Raw genomic sequence first — 21,895 nt, forward strand, 5'->3', positions numbered from 1 at the left:
TGTGTTTCATGATTGCCTAAGTGAGTAACCTCAAGGCAATCCTCCATTCTCACCCTTTTTCGGAGCCACATGAATGTTATTGCTTAGGCCTGTTCATGTGTTCTCCATTTTCGAGTTTGGAGCTGTGTTTCATGATTGCCTAAGTGAGGACTCTCAAGGCAATCCTCCATTCTCACCCTTTTTCGGAGCCACGTGAATGTTATTGCTTAGGGCTGTTCATGTGTCCTCCACTTTCGAGTTTGGAGCTGTGTTTCATGATTGCCTAAGTGAGGACCCTCAAGGCAATCCTCCATTCTCACCCTTTTTCGGAGCCACATGAATGTTATTGCTTAGGGTTGTTCATGTGTCCTCCACTTTCGAGTTTGGAGCTGAGTTTCATGATTGCCTAAGTGAGGACCCTCAAGGAAATCCTCCATTCTCACCCTTTTTCGGAGCCACATGAATGTTATTGCTTAGGGCTGTTCATGTGTTCTCCATTTTCGAGTTTGGAGCTGTGTTTCATGATTGCCTAAGTGAAGACCCTCAAGGCAATCCTCCATTCTCACCCTTTTTCGGAGCCACATGAATGTTATTGCTTAGGGTTGTTCATGTGTTCTCCATTTTCGAGTTTGGAGCTGAGTTTCATGATTGCCTAAGTGAGGACCCTCAAGGCAATCCTCCATTCTCCCCCTTTTTCGGCGCCACATGAATGTTATTGCTTAGGGCTGTTCATGTGTTCTCCATTTTCGAGTTTGGAGCTGTTTTTCATGATTGCCTAAGTGAGGACCCTCAAGGCAATCCTCCATTCTCACCCTTTTTCGGAGCCACATGAACGTTATTGCTTAGGGCTGTTCATGTGTCCTCCATTTTCGAGTTTGGAGCTGAGTTTCATGATTGCCTAAGTGAGGACCCTCAAGGCAATCCTCCATTCTCACCCTTTTTCGGAGCCACATGAATGTTATTGCTTAGGGCTGTTCATGTGTCCTCCATTTTCGAGTTTGGAGCTGAGTTTCATGATTGCCTAAGTGAGGACCCTCAAGGCAATCCTCCATTCTCACCCTTTTTCGGAGCCACGTGAATGTTATTGCTTAGGGTTGTTCATGTGTCCTCCACTTTCGAGTTTGGAGCTGTGTTTCATGATTGCCTAAGTGAGGACCCTCAAGGCAATCCTCCATTCTCATCCTTTTTCGGAGCCACATGAATGTTATTGCTTAGGGCTGTTCATCTGTCCTCGATTTTCGAGTTTGGAGCTGAGTTTAATGATTGCCTAAGTGAGGACCCTCAAGGCAATCCTCCATTCTCACCCTTTTTCGGAGCCACATGAATGTTATTGCTTAGGGCTGTTCATGTGTCCTCCATTTTCGAGTTTGGAGCTGAGTTTCATGATTGCCTAAGTGAGGACCCTCAAGGCAATCCTCCATTCTCACCCTTTTTTGGAGCCCCATGAATGTCATTGCCCAGCGCTGTTCATGTGTCCTCCATTATCAAGTGCGAAGCCTCTGGTGACTGGGAAGCACGTTATTCTGTTGTTTTCCGGATCGGTTCCTTCGCCAAATATGTGTATATGTGTATATGTATATTATATTTGTTGTTCTTGTTGTTGTTTGTATTTTGTTTTGTGCAGAAGAAAAAAAAAAGGAAGGAGTAGAGACGAGAGTCGTCATCACGGAAAGGGCGGGGCGAACGAAATTAGTGTCCTATCTTTGCTTTCCTCTTATCTCCGTTGAGAGGTAAATAAAGAGGGGCAACTGTCATACCTTAATTTCGTCCGGGGATTATTACTTGATGACATGCAATAAATAAAGTCCCGAGACATCTCAGAAATCAAAAGAAAGCAGGCTTGCGCGATCCATGAAATTCCGTAATGTGGCGGAAATCGAAATGAGGTGTTTTTGCGCAATCTGTGAGTTTCCGTATCTTCTTTGAAAGCTAAAAAAGAGTAAATACATAATCCGTAAGGATTCGTAACCTTGCGGAAGGAAAAATAAGTATCGTTACGAAATTTGTAAAGTTTCGTAACGTTACGGAAAAAGAATTACAAAAAAATAGAAAGAGGGTGCATTTAGTAAAAAGGGGGGTGCAAATAGCAACCAGGCCCACTTGGGCCCTCCAGAAGATTCCTCCAGAAGGCTGTTGCCTCTGGAGGAAGCAACCTTGCTCGCCTGGGCGAGCTGGGCGGCAAGCTTCTCCCCTATTTTGCTATAAATAGGGGGAGAAGTGAATAAGAAAAGGGTTCAGCCCTTTAGGCACTTCTCTCTCTCTCGAAATTGCTGAGGAAAATTATTTCCGCGAAGAAAATCCAAGCCGAGATGCTTCCGTAACATTTCCGTAACGTTTCCGTGATTAATTACGTGAAGATTCTCGACCGTTCTTCAAGATTCATTGTTTGTTCTTCGTTTTCTTCAGTCTTCAACGGGTAAGTACCTCAAACCAAGCTTTTCAATTCATTCTATGTACCCGTGGTGGTCCACATTTTGTTTCATGTATTTTTATTCTCGTTTTCATTTGCTTTTTATACCCCCTTTTGACTTGCTTAAGCCATTTATTTAAGTCATTTCTCGCTTAATCTAAAAATAAAATAAATTTCCACCGATCATTTAAATTGTATCATCCGTTAATTTCGGTTAAAATGAATTCCGACCGTTCGGTCGTGCCGTAACCACGTTGGAAATCAAAAAAGAGGTAAAATAATAATATAATAATAAAAAAAGATACCTTTTAGTAAAGTAAAGCGAAAAATCAATCGGATGTTTTCTCTTTGGGATTTCTCATTCTTAATTGAATTGACTAATAACTAAAGTGAAACTAAGGCTAAAATCAAACTCGCCTAGTCAAGCTCGTCCACAAAAATAGGTTTTTGGAAGTTTATCATTTCAGTTTCTTACCAAGTAAAAAGGATCATTTTTAAGGTCCAACACCTTAAAATGATCACCCCTCAAGTAAAAAGAATCACTTGATTCACGCATAAAAGAAAGAACTACATAGGTCTGATTTCCTCTTTGATGGAGGGTACGTAGGAGCAAAAGTCCCGCTTTTGTCGACCTCAAAAAATAAAAAGAAATAAAAGTTAAGGTAATACAAATCCCACAATTCTAAAAAATAGGTTGTTGTCCTTTGAGACAAATGTGAGAGGTGCTAATACCTTCCTCAAGCGTAAATACAACTCCCGACCTTAGAATTTTCATTTTGACCGGTTTCCTTCGATTTTTCCGACGTTTTCCACAAATAAACGTTGGTGGCGACTCCGCGCATTTTTCCTCCTTTGGAAAGCGCACCCGTGAGCCTCACCCTCGCTCGCCCGCGAAGGGCACGTTGCGACACCAGGGCAAGATTTCACCCGTGCCGCTGCAAAGAGACGAGTGCGGATCATGCGCACCAACATGACCACTCTTACACAGATATAGATGACGTTTTTACTTAGCAACGTTCTACCCGGCGACTGCAATGCCGATCTCCCCCTGCGGAAGTATCAGTTTGTCTGTACCGTTCTGACATAGGTAAGTATGCACATCGCTCAACAGATTTCTGATGTCATCTATTATTTACAGGGGTAGCGCCCACAAGACACCCAGTGGACCCGGAGGAGCCCAACAGGGCCCTGGGGTTTCCAGCTCTGGTTACGGGCCTCTGTCAGTCCTACAGGGCACCCGTCCCCCCAGCAAGTTCATGCCATCGTGACATAGGTAAGTATGCACCTCCCCCAATTGATTTCTGATGTCATCTATTGTTTGCAGGGATCACGTCCGCAAGACATCCAGTGGACCTGAAGAAGTCTAATAGGGTCCTAGGGTTTCCAGCTTTGATTACGGGCCTCTGTCAGTTCTACGGAGTGCCCGTCGCCCCCAGCGAGGTCATCAGGCCCCCTACTAATCAAGCTTTCATCAAGAAGTATTGCGCCCCCAGACAGGCGCAGGGTGAAACACCACAGCAGCCTGGGGATGGCCGGCAGCGGGCAACAAACGCACTACCACCACCTCTAGAGTTCACCTCAGCTCATCCACAAAAAGGTTAGAGCGTTGCCTACGACACATGGCTGACCAATAGGTGACCAAGTCCAAAGCCAAAGGTAAGCAAAGTGCTAGGTCCATGGCCGACAAGTCGTCATGCGTCCAGCTCAAGACGTTAAAGAAACGCTACTAGGAGGCAACCTAGTACCTTTTAAATCTCTGCTTGTTATTTGATCATCTTTGTTTCTCCAGTCTTAGTAGGACACACCTAAATAGGGAAAATGAATCCTGAGCCCTAGTGTCACATAACCATAAAAACTTGATGCTTGAGTGTCCTCATAGGTGCATGCATGACCAGTTTTGCATAAAATTTCCTAATCGTCATCGTTGCATGTGTGTCATGGAAATAATGTGGGGCATCCCCTTTATCCCCGAACCGCTGTCCAAACCCTGACATATATCATGTCCAGCCGTTCTACAAGCCTTGAGCCAAAATCCCAACTTACCATAAACCTTGACCCAGGGTGAGAATGTCAATCCTTGCCCTCGGAAGAAAAAAAAAAAGAAAATTCCCAATTAAAGAAAGGGAGAAAGCAAAAAATAAAGAAAATTCCCAATCAAAGAGTGGGAGAAAGTAAAAAAAAGAAAGAAAATTCTCAATCAAGGATCGGAAGAAAACAGAAGAAATATGCAGAAAGGCCTTTGGACTAGACAATATCTGAACAATACAGAATTGTCACCAAACGAAAAAAGAAAGGAAACCACGACCCAAAGTGGCCCTCTCCCTTTGATTGCCAACCAAAATCCTGTGCGTCGGTGACTTGTTCACCTCACACTAAACAAAAAGAGAAAAGGAAAAGGCCAAAAACACTCAAAGTCAAATTTCCCACCAAGAAAACAAACCATTCCCAAGAAAAAGTCCTATTGATCCATGATCACGCATGTAATTTTTGATTTGATAGGAAATGATTTGCAAAATCAAGTCATGACATATCTATGGTTCGGAATTAGGATAAAACACTTACGTGTGTGAGGTTGATACACTTTGAGTGATTTTCTTCTATTTTTGTTGGACCTAGTATTTCCTCTAAATGGTCATTTAGAAACGGAATGCTAACATCCAAAATCTCATTTATGGTTATGAGAAAATTTCATCAGCATACTCTCCTTCCCCAATAGACACATTGTTTTTCATCAAAAAATCATATGTTGCTCTGATCAGTTGGAGGTTTTGTTTCTTTACTAAAGCATGTTCGCATTTTAGTGAAGAAAACACCAAGACTATTTTTTTAGTCTCACAGTTATCAAGAACTACGTAGGTCTGAGTTCCTCATCACAAATTGAGGATACGTAGGAGCAAAAGCCCTGCTTTTGTCGACCACCCCACCTTTTGTTACCGTGACCCAAGAGTCCGGTGGCATGCGGAGCGACATGACCGTGGGATCCCCAAATTCGTATGTTCCGTCATTTATCATTTGTATGTTATCTTGTTTCTATGACTTGAGGGACTAACGTTTGTTTTGTTTTTTCGATTGTCTTTTGTTTTGTGCATACATTTTGTTTGAACTGTTGCGTTAGTGCTTACTTCGTTATTGTCGATAATGTTTGTTGAAATTCAGGAACCTTGTAGAGTTTTCCTTTAGGAACGTCGTCCTAAAAATAAAACGAACAAAATCATGATAACGCCAAGAATAGAAAAAAGAAAGAGGCGTTGTGAACAAATGTCGTGTCTATATATAAAGAAAAGAAAAGAGTTTTTGTATGTAAAAAGTGTATGGAAAGATTTTGTGTGTGTATAAATAATGTGTGTAAGCGATGGGTGTATATAAAGAAATTTTTGTGTAAAACCACGAGTGTATGTTGAAAAACAAAAAAGAAATCTTTGGACAGGAATAGGGTTTTTATAGACCATGTTGATATAAAGAGAAAGAGTTTTTAGTGCGCGTGTGTACAGAAAAAGTTTGTCGTGTATAGGAATGTAGGTGTACAAAGAAAAGCTTTTCTCATAGATAGTGATGGATGTATAGTTTTTGCGAACATAAAAAATGAAACAAAAAGAAAAAGAAAGAAAGACCTCGAAGGTCGGCATGTTATGGTCATAGGAAGAATAAATCATTCATAGAGAGCAAACATATCTTTTGGAAACAAGAGACTGACGCTAAGAGTTTATTTTCCAGAATAACTGAGATAAGAATGGATGGATTCATTGAACTGATGAAAGAACATAATTTGGAAATATTGGGTCTACTTGTGTAAATCCCAAGCCTCAGTATCACAATGCCATAAACTGGATGCTTGAGTACCCACCTAGTTGTAGCCATGACTAATTTTGCACTTTGTTTCCAAATCATCATTGTTACGCGTGCCTCATGGAAATAATATGGAAATTCAACCCGAGACCGACACCTTGATACACGAATTTGTTTTGCCCCAGATATCAAAATCGGGCTCGCACGATGAAAAGACCATGTTGAGACACAACCTTAAGCTACTTTGAACCTTGGCCCATGAAAAGAATCCTCATCCTTTCCCCCGAAGAAAAGGACAGCAGAATCTCCTCAAGGGAGAGCGAATAACGAATGCTAAAACCCGAATTCCCAATCAAAAATCGGAAAGGAAGAAATGAAAAGAAATGAAAAAGAAGGATTCCCGATCGAAGATCGGATGAAAGTAAAAAGAAAAAGATCGAAGGAAAAACAGAATAATTCCCGATCAATACAGGAAACCAGGAAAGAGAACGGAAGATCTTCTGACCAGATAAATTTTTGGCTGGGCAAATGACTGCCGGCAAAGGAAAACCCATTTTTGAAGTAGATCTCCTGACTGGCGGTATCCTGCCCCACATAAACAAAGAGGAAACGACCGAAACACCTAGCTTCCTCTCTAAAAACACTACCCTCGGGAAAATCCTATTGATCCGTGATGTGCGTGTGATCTTTTGGTTCGATAGGAAATCATGTGCAAAATAAAGTCATGGTGCATCTATGGTTTGAAATTAGGGTAAAACACTTACCTGTGTGAGTTTTTATACACCATGAGTGATTTTATTCCCAGTTTCAGTTTGACCCGACATTTCCCCTGAATGTTCGTTTAAAAGCTAAATGTTGACATCCTGCCCTTCATTTTCGGTTACAAGGAAAATTACTTTTGGCATGGGTATATTGTTTCTCTAAAATATGGTGCTCTCGTGAATGACTTATTTTTCCTTGCTAAAACATGTTCGCCTTTTAGGTGGGAAAAAAAACGGTGGACCATTTGGTCCTGCCAACAAATCTTATCCGGAGCCCCATGAAATGCTTGTCATTCATGCATCCTCCACCATCGAGTCTAGAGCCCCACGAATTGATTGCCTAGCGCTGTTCATCTATCCTCCACCCTCAAATCTTATCTGGAGCCCCATGAATTGCTTGTCATTCATGCATCCTCCACCATCGAGTCTGGAGCCCCACGAATTGATTGCCTAGCACTGTTAGTCTATCCTCCACCCTCAAATCTTATCTGGAGCCCCATGAATTGCTTGTCATTCATGTATCCTCCATCCTCGAGTCTGGAGCCCCACGAATTGATTGCCTAGCGTTGTTTGTTTATCCTCCACCCTCAAATCTTATCCTGAGCCCCATGAATTGCTTGTCATTCATGCATCCTCCACCATCGAGTCTGGAGCCCCACGAATTGATTGCCTAGCACTGTTCGTCTATCCTCCACCCTCAAATCTTATCCGGAGCCCCATGAATTGCTTGTCATTCATGTATCCTCCACCCTCGAGTCTGGAGCCCCACGAATTGATTGCCTAGCGCTGTTTGTTTATCCTCCACCCTCAAATCTTATCCGAAGCCCCATGAATTGCTTGTCATTCATGCATCCTCCACCATCGAGTCTGGAGCCCCACGAATTGATTGCCTAGCGCTGTTCGTCTATCCTCCACCCTCAAATCTTATCCAGAGCCCCATGAATTGATTATCATTCATGCATCCTCCACCATCGAGTTCAGCGCCCCACGAATTGATTGCCTAGCGCTGTTCATGTATCCTCCACCCTCAAATCTTATCCGGAGCCCCATGAATTGCTTGTCATTCATGCATCCTCCACCATCGAGTCTGGAGCCCCATGAATTGATTGTCATTCATGCATCCTCCACCATCGAGTTCGGAGCCCGACGAATTGATTGCCTAGCGCTGTTCGTGTATCCTCCACCATCCTATTCAGAGCCCCATGAATTGATTGCCTAGCGCTGTTCATGCGTCATCCGTTATCAAGCATGGAGCCTCCGGTGACTGGAAAATATGATTTTTTGTTATTTCCCCGATCGGTTCCTTCGCCAAACATGTGTATACGTATATATTATGTTATTGAAGTCTTTTGTTTGTGCTTGTTTTGTGTTGTGCAGAGAAAGAAAAAAGAGAGGCGGGAGTCGTCATAGACTAATCACGGAGAAAGCGAAGACGGACAAAATCAGTGTTTTATCTTTGCTTTCCTCTTATCTCCGATAAAAGGTAAGTAAAGAAGGGCAACTGCCATACCCTAATTTTGTCCGGGGACTATTGTTTGATGGCAGGCAACTTTTGGTTGACCGCTTCGAGGTACTTGGCACCCTTTGTTGCACAATACGTGAATTTTTGAGACATGCCGGAAATCAAAAGGAAGCATTGTTACACAATCTGTGAAATTCCGTAACATGCCAAAAATCAAAAGGAAGTATTGTTACGTAATCCGTGAGTTTCTGTAACATTCTGAAAGCTAAAAAAGGAGTAATTACATAACCCGTAAGGTTCCGTAACCTTATGGAAAGAAAAAAATATCGTTACGAAATTCGTAAAATTTCGTAACGTTACGGAAAAAGAATCACCAAAAAAGCAAAAGAGGGTGTATTTAGTAAAAAAAGGGGTGCAAATAGCAACCAGGCCCACTTGGGCCTTCCAGGATGTTCCTCTAGAAGGCGGTTGGTTCTGGAGGAAGCAACCTGGCTCGCCTGGGCAAGCTGGGTGGCAAACTCCTCACCTATTTTCCTATAAATAGGGGGAGGAGTGAAGGAGAAAGGGGTTCAGCCCTTCTGGTACTTCGTAATCACTTAAAATTAGTGAGGAAAATTGTTTCCGTGAAGAAAATCCAAGCCGAGGCGCTTCCGTAATGTTTCCGTGGGTGATTTCGCGAAGATTTTCAACAGTTCTTCGTTGTTCGTCGTTCGTTCTTCGTCGTTCTTCGGTCTTCAACCAGTAAGTTCCTGAAATCGAACTTTTCAATTCATTCTATGTACCCTTGGTGGTCCCCATTTGTTTCGCGCACTTTTATTCTCGTTTCATTTACTTTTCGTACCCCCTTTCGATGTGCTTTAGTCATTTACTGAAGTCATTTTCTCGCCTAATAAAAAAAATAAAATAAATTTCCACCAATCATTTGATTTGTAATATCTGTTAATTTATGTTAAAATGAAATCCGACCGTTCGGTCATACCGTAACCACGTTGGAAACCAAAAAGAGGTAAAATAATAATATAATAATCAAAAAATATCTTTTAGTAAAATAAACCAAAAAAATCAATCGGACGTTTCTCTTTAGGATTTCTCTTTCTTAATTTTATTGACTAAAATCAACTCGCAAAGTCAAGCTCGTCCGCAAAAAATCACTAAAAAGGATTTTAAGGTTCGATACCTCAGTTTTTCTCACCAAGTAAAAATGGGTCATTTTAAGGTCCAACGCCTTAAAAGGACCTCCTTCCAAGTAAAAAGAATCGCTTGATTTCCCCTTTAGAAAGAACTACGTAGGTCTGATTTCCTCTTCGATAGAGGGTACGTAGGAGCAAGAGCCCCGCTTTTGTCGACCTCAAAAATAAAAAAGAAATAAAAGTTTAGATACGCAATTTCACACAATTCTAAAATTAAGGCTGTTGTCCTTTGAGACAAACGTGAGAGGTGCTAATACCTTCCTCAAATGTAAATACAACTCCCGAATATGGAATATTCTTCATGACCGGTTTCCTTCGGTTTTTTTGACGTTTTCCACAAATAAACGTTGGTGGCGACTCCACGCATTTTTCCTCCTTTGGAGGATGCACCCGTGAGGCTCGCCTCGCTCGCCCACAAAAGGGTAGGTTGTGACAGGTCTACAAGTGGTTGAATAAGTGTTTTTTCAGCTAAGAATTTTCTATATGGTCATTACATGTGATAACAATGTCATCACTCATCAACATAAATTACCAGACAAACACATTTACAAGGGAGATGTAAGGAAATAGAAGATTGAATTATATGCTACATAGTGTTTTAGTCCAACATTTTGAACAACAAAATTGAACTTCCCAAACCAAATTCGCGGGGACTATTTGATCCCATAAAGAGAACATCAAAGTTTGCAAACCAATTCAAAGTCCCCAAAACATCAAATTCAGTTGATAGTTCCATATAAAATTCTTCTACTTCTCCATGAAGAAATACAATTTTTTATGCCAAAATAATGTAGTGGCCAATGATTAATAGCATTCATGGCAAGAAAAAGACTTACTAAAGAATTTTTTTTCCACAGTACAAAAAGTATCACCATAGTCAAGACCATAGATTTGGGTATACCCTGTGGCCACTAGTCTAACATAAAGATGATTAACTTCTCCATTTGGATCAACATTAATAACATGAATCAATTGGCAATCAACATTTTTCTTCTTAAGAAGGGAAAGAACTCCTAAGTATCACTACACATACATTCCACAATTGTTAAATTCCTGAAAATAATTTTAAAATATTTTGTACTAATTAGACATGAAACTTTAAAATTCCTAATCTAAACTCAAAACAAAAACATAAAAGTGTCATTCCATGTCTATGTGTTTAATTAACAAGTCGGTGTAATGTTCAAATTTTTGTCCCTGGAAGATACAACTTAACATTAAAGTTGGATCACATCAGTGATCAGATATCATCAATAAGGTAAGGGTAGTACAGTACAATTGGTAATGGAGCCATTTCATTCAATTTCACATATATTATATCCGCGTCCATTTAATGCACCTAACCAACACTCCCAACCATAAAAGCCACATTGTAGAGTACTATAGAGCCTTATCTCTCTACTATATATATACTTGTACTAATGTCACACCCTCCACATTCAATGACACACACATGCCCCTATATTCCATAGCTACCTAGATTATTCACTTCTTCCCTAACAAGCCACACCGTTTCTTGCTCCAATGGTAGCTTTGGATCTCACAATAAGCATGTTGGCACTCATAGTTGTTGTTTTTTCTCTTGGCTTGTGGAGTCGTGTTGAAGGTGCACCACAAGTTCCATGCTACTTCATTTTTTGTGATTCTTTGGTTGATAATGGGAACAACAACCAGCTCCAATCTTTGGCTAGGGCTGATTAATTGCCTTATGGGATTGACTTCCTTGGTGGACCTTCTGGAAGGTTTTCTAATGGGAAAACCACTGTTGATGCAATTGGTGAGCTTGCATTTTCTTAATTGGCTTAGAAACATTTCATGGTAGCATTTTAGTCGAAATTTATACTTGTTTGCATTATAGCATGGTCTTAAACTAGATTCACATGCAACATGCATGCATATTTTATAATCATCATTGTCAAAGTCATAGGTGTAATGAGTCAATTTCATGGCAATGGTCCTAATTAACATATCTTGTTTTTCTTCCCTATTTTTGAACCTATCAATTATGACTTGTTGCCATCCTAGATTATCCCTATACAAGAAAAAAATACTAGACGATAAGAGTTGGACTCGTTCAAAGAAGAGAAAAAATATAGTGTTTTCAAGAATGTGACATTTGCAGACATGTACGTTTATTGGCTAAAGAATCACAACTATATCCTTTTTGAAGTCTAGAATATCCATGAATACATTTGAACAATAAGTTTATCTATAATTGGAGAAACCTCATGAACCAAACAAGTGCATCCAAAACGATAGGCAACATGGAACAATGGTTATTTAGCAAATAAAAGGGAATAGGGAACTTGATCGTCAATAGATTAAGGCAACATTCATTTTATCAGGTGTACATTTTGGAGAAGATGTGGAGAAGAATAAGGAACTATTACTAGCAATGTGATTAGAGGCACTTGAATTAATTCTCCATGGACTTTGACTATTATCGGATTAAGAGACACGGGTTGTTGAGGCATGAACGCTAGTGGCAAAAAACAACTAAGACTTCTTAACAAAGTATAAATCAAGCACATGCACGAACAGAAACAAGAACACAATTCTATCCAAATACATATGTTACTTGTCCAGGGAATGAACAGTAGGAGCTCCAACTAGGAATGAACAAAGTATAAACTGCAACACCAATTGCACGTTTTGCAGACCTAGGGATGAAATACCATGAATTAGTTCAAAATACGAAATAGAAGTACATTAAACAAGCCCATTCAAATGGTGTATTCAACACCCAACATTTCATAACCCATAGAACCCCATAAAGCTTTAAATTTAAAACCTATAAAGAGACCCTAAAAACAAACCTTCAACAGTCATGCTGAACCAAATGGTGGCACAGGATGTTGTTTGACAACCCGATTTTGGAAGAAAGGTATACGACAAAGAGTAAGTGCTGGAGACGTGAGGTTAGTTTCAGGAAGGGATGGAAGTTTATGAATGTATGTGTTAGCTACAACACGTGACAAGGACGTTGTCTGACTAACTTAAGCTAGAGGCACGATTTCATTAATTTAATTGGCTTTGAATTCAACGACGGTGTTAGTAGAAAACGTCATGGATTTATCATTTCTACGACGGTGATACTAAGCGTCGTTTTTGTATGTTCTAATTCAAGACAAGTTTTGTTCCATCGTCGTTGTTTACAAAATGATAATTACAAAAATGTCACCTCATATCATTCTAAGACGGTTTCTAGCGATCGACTTCATATGTGCGTCGTAGAAGCCTCTTTTTTCTAGTAATGCTTACATTTCAACAAGAAAGTCACTACTTCCATCATAGAATATTTGCACTTGCAAATGGCACCTTTTGATGGGGATTAACACTTCTAAACTGTGAATTTTATTTATTCTTTATAGGACTTTGATAGATCCTAGGAAAATGTTTTCTGTAAAAAAAGAATCTCAAACAAAATATTAAATGAAGGTCTTACATGCACTACTAAATGCTATGCCAGATCGTTTTATATGGATGTATCGTCTGAAAAGTCAGACACATAAATATAGATCATGATTTGATAGCACATCAAACATAATTTTTATCATTGGTATTTATTTACATCTAATCAAAAGAATTAAGAATCTTGATCTGTCTTTAAGACATAAATATCTTTTGACTTAACACAATTCAATCCAACCTAATTATAGATGGGTCAAATGGGTTTGTGTTGCTAAGAACAAAAGGTAAACCCAATCTAATCCTACCCAAGTAAGTTTAATTGGATTGGATTAAAAATTAGACTAAACTCAACCCAACCCAAAAGACTTGCACCCTTATTTATTTTGTAGTTTGTTAAAATAAATTTGTTATTTTTTTAGAGGAAAATAAATTTGTTATTAAAACAAGTGAAAAAGACTATACATTGACTTTTAAACAACCATCTAATGACAAATCCCTTGTATACATGTTAAGTTTGATAGTTTTTATAATAAATACTTTAAAAGGCATACAAAAGTTGATTACAAATTAAATGATACTATAAAATTATTTTACATTGTCAGTGCATAACTATTAAAATACTCTTAAATAAAAACTTAAAGTTCATTAGTAGATTCATAAAAAAAAACTTTAATTCTCATATTCAATTTTTAATAAATAAAAAATTAGACGACTTAAAAAATAAATTATATTAAAACAAAACGTCAATAAGTTAGTTTAAAGTATTGTAAGGATTTTATTTGTATTGATAATAACATTTTCTTAATAGAAAATTAAATCATCAAATCAGCTATCCTCTAAAATTTGGTTAGATTTAGTTTTCTCTATTTTTTATTTTCATATAAGTAGCAGTGGTTTTGATTTTCATTGTTTATAGTTTGTTTGAAATATAATTTTTTTTCACTGGCCTATTAGCTAATTATCTTATTTACAAATAAATCAGACATACATAAACATTTAATATGAAATAGGTTTTAATTTTTTCAGTATGAAATAGGTTTTAGTTAAGTAGGTTAACAGCCTAAATTAAACTTTCAGAAAAGGTTATATCAAGCCTAAAAAAGGCCCATGATAGGAAATAGGTCAGGCTAGAGCCTTTAATTTTTCAAACCGACCAAACTTATTCATGGAAAGTCTTATCTAACCGTATTTCTATCCGTAGATGTAAATATTAATTATACCTTGCATGATCTAAGCTTTTATATATTTATAAATGAATAATTAGTCAAAAATATTTATAAATGAATAATTCTTTTTGGTGAAGATATTATAATTAAATAAGTAAATACGGAAACAGTTTTGGAACGTATCTATATTAAAAAATGCCAGCATGATGACAAGAAATACTGAAATACCAGATTCAAAAAATAAATTAAAATAGTGTGAAATATATCTTCTTGAAATTGGTAAAAGCCATTCAATTGTGCACCTGTGGAATAAAAAAATCCATGTTTGTCTGTTGCCACCAAGCGGCAGAAATGATCCCTTCAAGAACTTGTAACTCCTTAGGCATCTCATGAGATGTTCCTCATTTTAATTCTACTCTTTACGCCACACCTAAGAGTAATCAGCATAGCCACCGCTGTAGTCAAAATTAACCAATATATAATGCTAAATCCAAGAACCACATTTTTGCCACGGTACGTAAAAAAAGGAAATCAAACACTCAAAGAACGTGTCTAGACACATATGGAGCCAGTTGCATTAATGTTATTCCTAGCATGCCTTTACTTTCTAGGCTCCAACATCAGCTTCAAGGCACCACACAAGAGATCTAAACTTAAAAATTAACTTGGTTACATCACGGATCACCTCTACATGTGTTGTTTTCCTGTGTTGAAGTTTGTAATAATGGTGATGGGTGAAGAGGTGGTGGATGCTATATATGTGTTGTTTTCCTGTGTTGAAGTTTGTAATAATGGTGATGGGTGAAGAGGTGGTGGATGCTATATATATATGTGTTGTTTTCCTGTGTTGGAGTTTGTAATAATGGTGATCAATGTAGCTGGATAAGTCATGATTTTAATTAACCTTTTTCGTCACTAATTAATATTCCGTTATACACTTCTACAGAAGAAAAACTTTAGTCCATTTACGATTTACTTGTTTTAAAATTGGCCATAACTAATTATTTTAAACTGTCACATACAATTAAAATATATGCTCAAACTAATCTTACAGATTGTATATTAAAACGTGGAGGAAATGATATTCTCAACAGTTGGCTAAACTTCGTTTTGTTATAAATTTTGATTTAAACACAAATTTTATATGGAAACGCGCACATGCATGCCAACATTTTTTTGTAATGAGGAAAATACTTTTACTACATGTTCGGTGTTCCCTCTGTGACAACATTTCTTTATATGAACCATCTCAGCAAAATGTATTCAAGTTTTGCAGGTCAGATCATTGAACAGCACTTGATAATTAATACTGCTATTTCCGGCTCCATTTCTACTTCTTTAACACGTATTTCTAGATGTTACTTCAACTTTATTTGTTTTTTTACAAAAATTTATATGAAAATGAAAGACCAAGATTAACATGAAAGAATGAGAATGGTCATTTTTATGTAAGAATGGAGGCTGGATCTATGGAGGACTAATTAATATTGCTTGTGAAGTTTCTATGGAGGCTGGATCTTTGAGTTTCAATGGTGATTTTCCACCATGGAGATGCAACGGAAGATAAAGGAGAAGAGGTGAGAGGAGACGTCATCCACTAGAGAATAAGTCATGGAAGAAGGAGCTTCACCACCAAGAGTGTCTTGGATAAGAAGCTTAGAAAGGAAGCTTCAATGGAGGAAAAGAAAGAGAGAGAGGGGGGGGGGGGGGGGAAGCACAAAATTGAAGGAGGAAAAGAGGGAGAGAAGTTGAACTTTGAAGTGTGTCTCACAAGACTCTCATTCATCAAAGTTACAACAAGTGTTACACATGCTTCTATTTATAGCCTAGATAGTTTCTTTGAGAAACTTCCTTGAGAAGCTTCCTTAAGAAACTTCCTTGAGAAGCTTCTTTGAGAAGCTTCGTTGAGAAGTTAGAGCTTAGCTACACATACCCCTCTAATAACTAAGCTCACCTCCTCGAGAAGCTTCCTTGAGAAGTTTCCTTGAGAAGATTCCTAGAGAATCTAGAGCTTAACTACACACACCCCTCTAATAGCTAAGCTCACCTCATTGTGAAATTGTGTTACCTTAACTTTTATTTCTTTTTTATTCTTGAGGTCAACAAAAGCGGGGCTCTTGCTCCTACGTACCCTCCATCGAAGAGGAAATCAGACCTACGTAGTTCTTTTTTAAGGGTGAATCAAGCGATTCTTTCTACCTGGAAGGTGATCATTTTAAGGCGTTGGACCTTAAAAATGATCCATTAACTTGGTAAGAAAAACTGAGATATTGAATTTTCAAATCCTTTTTAGTGATTTTTTTGCGGACGAGCTTGACTTTGCGAGTTGACTTTAGCCTTAGTTTCACTTTAGTTATTAGTCAATTCAATTAAGAAAGAGAAATCCCAAAGAGAAACGTCCGATTGATTTTTTCGCTTTATTTTACTAAAAGATATTTTTTGATTATTATATTATTATTTTACCTCTTTTTGGTTTCCAACGTAGTTACGGCATGACCGAACGATCGGATTTCATTTTAACAGAAATTAACAGATATTATAAATTAAACTATCGGTGGAAATTTATTTTATTTTTTGATTACGCGAGAAAATGACTTAAGTAAATGACTGAAGCACGTCAAAAGGGGGTACGGAAAGAAAATGAAACGAGAATAAAAGTACACGAAACAAATGGAGACCACCACGGGTACATAGAAAGAATTGAAAAGTTCGATTTTGGGTACTTACCGGTTGAAGACTGAAGAACAATGAAGAACGAACGATGAATGACGAAGAACGGTTGAAAATCTTCGCGAAATTACCAACGGAAACGTTACGGAAGCGCCTCGGCTTGAATTTTCTACACGGAAACAATTTTCCTCAGCAATTTTAAGTGAATACGAAGTGCCAAGAAGGCTGAACCCTTTCCTTCTTCACTCCTCCCCCTATTTATTGCAAAATAGGGAAGGAGCTTGCCACCCAGCTCGCCCTGGCGAGCCAGGTTGCTTCCTCCAGAAGCAACCGCCTTCTGGAGGAAGAATCTGGAAGGCCCAAGTGGGCCTGGTTACTATTTGCACCCTTTTTTTACTAAATACACCCCCTTTTACTTTTTTTGGTGATTCTTTTTCCGTAATGTTACAAAACTTTACGAATTTTGTAACGATACTTATTTTCTTTCCGTAAGGTTATGGAACCTTACGGATCATGTAATTACTCTTTTTTAGCTTTCGAAAAGTTACGGAAACTCACGGATTGCGTAAAAATACTTCCTTTTGATTTCCGGCACGTTACGGAATTTCACGGATTGCGTAACAATGCTTCCTTTTGATTTTTGGCACATCTCGGAACTTCACATATTGTGCAATAACAGGTGGCAAGTACCTCGAAGCGGTCAATCAAAGGTTGCATGCCATCAAACAAATCCCCGGACGAAATTAGGGTATGACAGTTGCCCCTCTTTACTTACCTTTTATCGAAGATAAGAGGAAAGCAAAGATAAAACACTGATTTCGTCCGTCTCCGTCCTTTCCGTGATTAGTCTTTGACGACTCCCGTCTCTCCTTCTTCTTTCTTTGCACAAAACAAACACAAACAACAAAAACACCAATAACATAATATACATATATACATATGTTTGGCGAAAGAAACGATCGGGAAAATAACAAAAACCACATTTTCCAGTCACCGGAGGCTCCGCACCTGATGGTGGAGGACACATGAACAGCGCTAGGTAGTCAATTCATGGGTCTCCGAACCAGATTTGAGGGTGGAGGATAGGTGAGCAGCGCTAGGCAATCAATTCGCAGGGCTCCAGACTCGATGGTGGAGGACACATGAACAGTGCTAGGCAATCAATTCATGGGTCTCCGAATAAGATTTGAGGGTGGAGGATAGGCGAACAACGCTAGGTAATCAATTCGCGGGGCTCCAGACTCGATGGTGAAGGACACATGAACAGCGCTAGGCAATCAATTCATGGGTCTCCGAAAAAGATTTGAGGGTGGAGGATAGGCGAACAGCGCTAGGCAATCAATTCGCGGGGCTCCAGACTCGATGGTGGAGGACACATGAACAGCGCTAGGCAATCAATTCATGGGTCTCCGAATAAGATTTGAGGGTGGAGGATAGGCGAGCAGTGCTAGGCAATCAACTCACGGGGCTCCAGACTCGATGGTGGAGGACACATGAACAACGCTAGGCAATCAATTCATGAGTCTCCGAATAAGATTGGAGGATCGAGGATAGGCGAACATCGCTAGACAATCAATTCGCGGGGCTCCAAACTCGATGGTGGAGGACACATGAACAACGCTAGGCAATCAATTCTTGGGTCTCCAAATAAGATTGGAGGATGGAGGATAGGCGAACAACGCTAGGCAATCAATTCGCGAGGCTCCAGACTCGATGGTGGAGGACACATGAACAGCGCTAGGCAATCAATTCATGGGTCTCCAAATAAGATTTGAGGGTAAAGGATAGGCGAACAACGCTAGGCAATCAATTCACGGGGCTCCAGCCTCGATGGTGGAGGACACATGAACAACGCTAGGCAATCAATTCATGGGTCTCCGAATAAGATTGGAGGATGGACGATAGGTGAACAGCGCTAGGCATTCAATTCACAGGGCTCCAGACTCGATGGTGGAGGACACATGAACAGCGCTAGGCAATCAATTCATGGGTCTCCGAATAAGATTTGAGGGTGGAGGATAGGCGAACAACGCTAGGTAATCAATTCGCGGGGCTCCAGACTCGATGGTGAAGGACACATGAACAGCGCTAGGCAATCAATTCATGGGTCTCCGAAAAAGATTTGAGGGTGGAGGATAGGCGAACAGCGCTAGGCAATCAATTCGCGGGGCTCCAGACTCGATGGTGGAGGACACATGAACAGCGCTAGGCAATCAATTCATGGTTCTCCGAATAAGATTTGAGGGTGGAGGATAGGCGAGCAGTGCTAGGCAATCAACTCACGGGGCTCCAGACTCGATGGTGGAGGACACATGAACAACGCTAGGCAATCAATTCATGAGTCTCCGAATAAGATTGGAGGATGGAGGATAGGCGAACATCGCTAGACAATCAATTCGCGGGGCTCCAAACTCGATGGTGGAGGACACATGAACAACGCTAGGCAATCAATTCTTGGGTCTCCAAATAAGATTGGAGGATGGAGGATAGGCGAACAACGCTAGGCAATCAATTCGCGAGGCTCCAGACTCGATGGTGGAGGACACATGAACAGCGCTAGGCAATCAATTCATGGGTCTCCAAATAAGATTTGAGGGTAAAGGATAGGCGAACAACGCTAGGCAATCAATTCACGGGGCTCCAGCCTCGATGGTGGAGGACACATGAACAGCGCTAGGCAATCAATTCATGGGTCTCCGAATAAGATTGGAGGATGGACGATAGGTGAACAGCGCTAGGCAATCAATTCACAGGGCTCCAGACTCGATGGTGGAGGACACATGAACAGCGCTAGGCAATCAATTCATGGGTCTCTGAATAAGATTTGAGGGTGGAATCGAACGGTCCACCGGGTTCTTTCACCTAAAAAAGTAAACATGCTTTTAGCAAGGAAAAATAAATCATTCACGAGAGCACCATATCTTTGAGAAACAATATACCCATGCCAAAAGTAATTTTCCTTGTAACCGAAAATGAAGGGCAGGATGTCAACATTTAGCTTTTAAATGAACATCCAGGGGAAACGTCGGGTCAAACTGAAACTGGGAACAAAATCACTCATAGTGTATAAAAACTCACACAGGCAAGTGTTTTACCCTAATCCCAAACCATAACTACACCATGACTTTATTTTGCACATGCTTTCCTATCGAACCAAAAAATCACACGCACGATCACGGATCAATAGGATTTTCTCGAAGGTAGTGTTTTGGAGATGAAGCTGGGTGTTTCGGTCTTTTCCTCTTTGTTTAGGTGGGACGGGATATCACCAGTCGAGAACGACTTTGAATGGCAATCCTAAAGGAAGAACCACTTAAAAAATGGGTTTTCTCTTTGCCGGCGGTTATTTACCTCGCCGAAAATTTATTTGGTCCGAAAATTCTTGTCCTCTCTTTCTTTTGTTGATCAGGAATTATTCTGTTTTCCTCTGATCTTTTCCTTTTTACTTTCTTCCGATCTTTGATCGGGAATCCTTCTTTTCCTTTCTTTTCATTTCTTCCTTTTCTTTCTTTTCATTTCTCCCTTTCCATTTCTTTCTTCGGGAATTCGGATCTTAGCATTCCTTATTTGCTCTCCCTCGAGGAGATTCTGCTGTCCTTTTCTTCGGGGCAAAGGATGAGGATTTTTTTTTCATAGGCCAAGGTTCAAAGTAGCCTAAGGTTGTGTCTCAACATGGTCTTTTCATCGTGGGAGCCCGATCTTGATATCTGGGGCAAAACAAATTCGTGTGTCAAGGTGTCGATCTCGGGTTGAATTTCATATTATTTCCACGAGGCACGCGTAATAATGATGATTTGGAAACAACGTGCAAAATTAGTCATGGCCACAACTAAGGTGGGTACTCAAGCATCCAGTTTATGGCATTTGTGATACTAAGGCTTGGGATTTACACAAGTAGACCCAATATTTCCAAATTATGTTCTTTCATCGGTTCAATGAATCCATCCATTCTTATCTCGGTTATTCAGGAAAATAAACTCTTAGCGTCAGTCCCTTATTTCCAAAAGATATGTTTGCTCTCTACGAATGATTTATGCTTCCTACGACCATAACATACCGACCTTCGAGGTCTTTCTTTCTTCTTTCTTTTTGTTTCATTTTTTATGTTCACGAAAAACTATACATCCATTGCCATCTCTGAGAAAAACTTTTCTTTGTACACCTACATTCCTATACATGACGAACTTTTTCTGTATACACACGCATTAAAACTCTTTCTCTTTACTTCAACACGGTCTATATACAAACCCTATTCATGTTCAAAGATTTCTTTTTTTTCGTTTTTTCCAACACACACCCGTAGTTTATGCAAAAGTTTCTTTATATACACTTGTTGCTCACACACACAAGAATTTCTTTTCACACATTATTTACACACACAAAATCCTTCTATACACATTTTCTTTTACATATATATAAAAAAACTCTTTTCTTTTCTTTGTATACATAGACACGACATTTGTTCACAACACTTCTTTCTTTTTCTTATTTTTGGCGTTATCATGATTTTTGTTCATTTTATTTTTAGGACGACGTTCCTAAATGAAAACTCTACACGGTTCCGAAATTTCAACAAATACTATTGACAACAACGAAGTAAGCACTAACGTAACAGTTCAAACGACATGTATGCACAAAACAAGAGTCAAACAAAAACAAAACAAACGTTAGTCCCTCAAGTTATACAAAATAAAATGATATCTAACAGATAAAAGAGGAAACATAAAAGAGAATATGGATCTAGGGATCTCCCGATCATGTGGCTCCGCTCCCTCCCAAGAAATCGAGTAAATCTATCATCTCCTCGTCCATGTGGGCCTCATCTGCATCGTCGGGAGCCTCTGCGGGCGCCTCCCCTGCCTGGGCCTCAGGCCAATCTCTGGGCCATGTGACCTCTGCCCTGAACTGATCCGGAGTAGGGCATGGAAAAGGAGCGAAACCCTGGCTCTGCAGGCTGAGGTTGAGCTGGTAGAGACAGTCATGGGTCTGCACGTGCGCCCTGTGGTTGGCCGCTTGCTGGCGAACCAAATACCGTAAATACCGCTCCATGTCAAATGACC

This window comes from Glycine soja, chromosome 10, assembly GCF_004193775.1.
Source record: "Glycine soja cultivar W05 chromosome 10, ASM419377v2, whole genome shotgun sequence".
NCBI lineage: Eukaryota > Viridiplantae > Streptophyta > Magnoliopsida > Fabales > Fabaceae > Glycine > Glycine soja.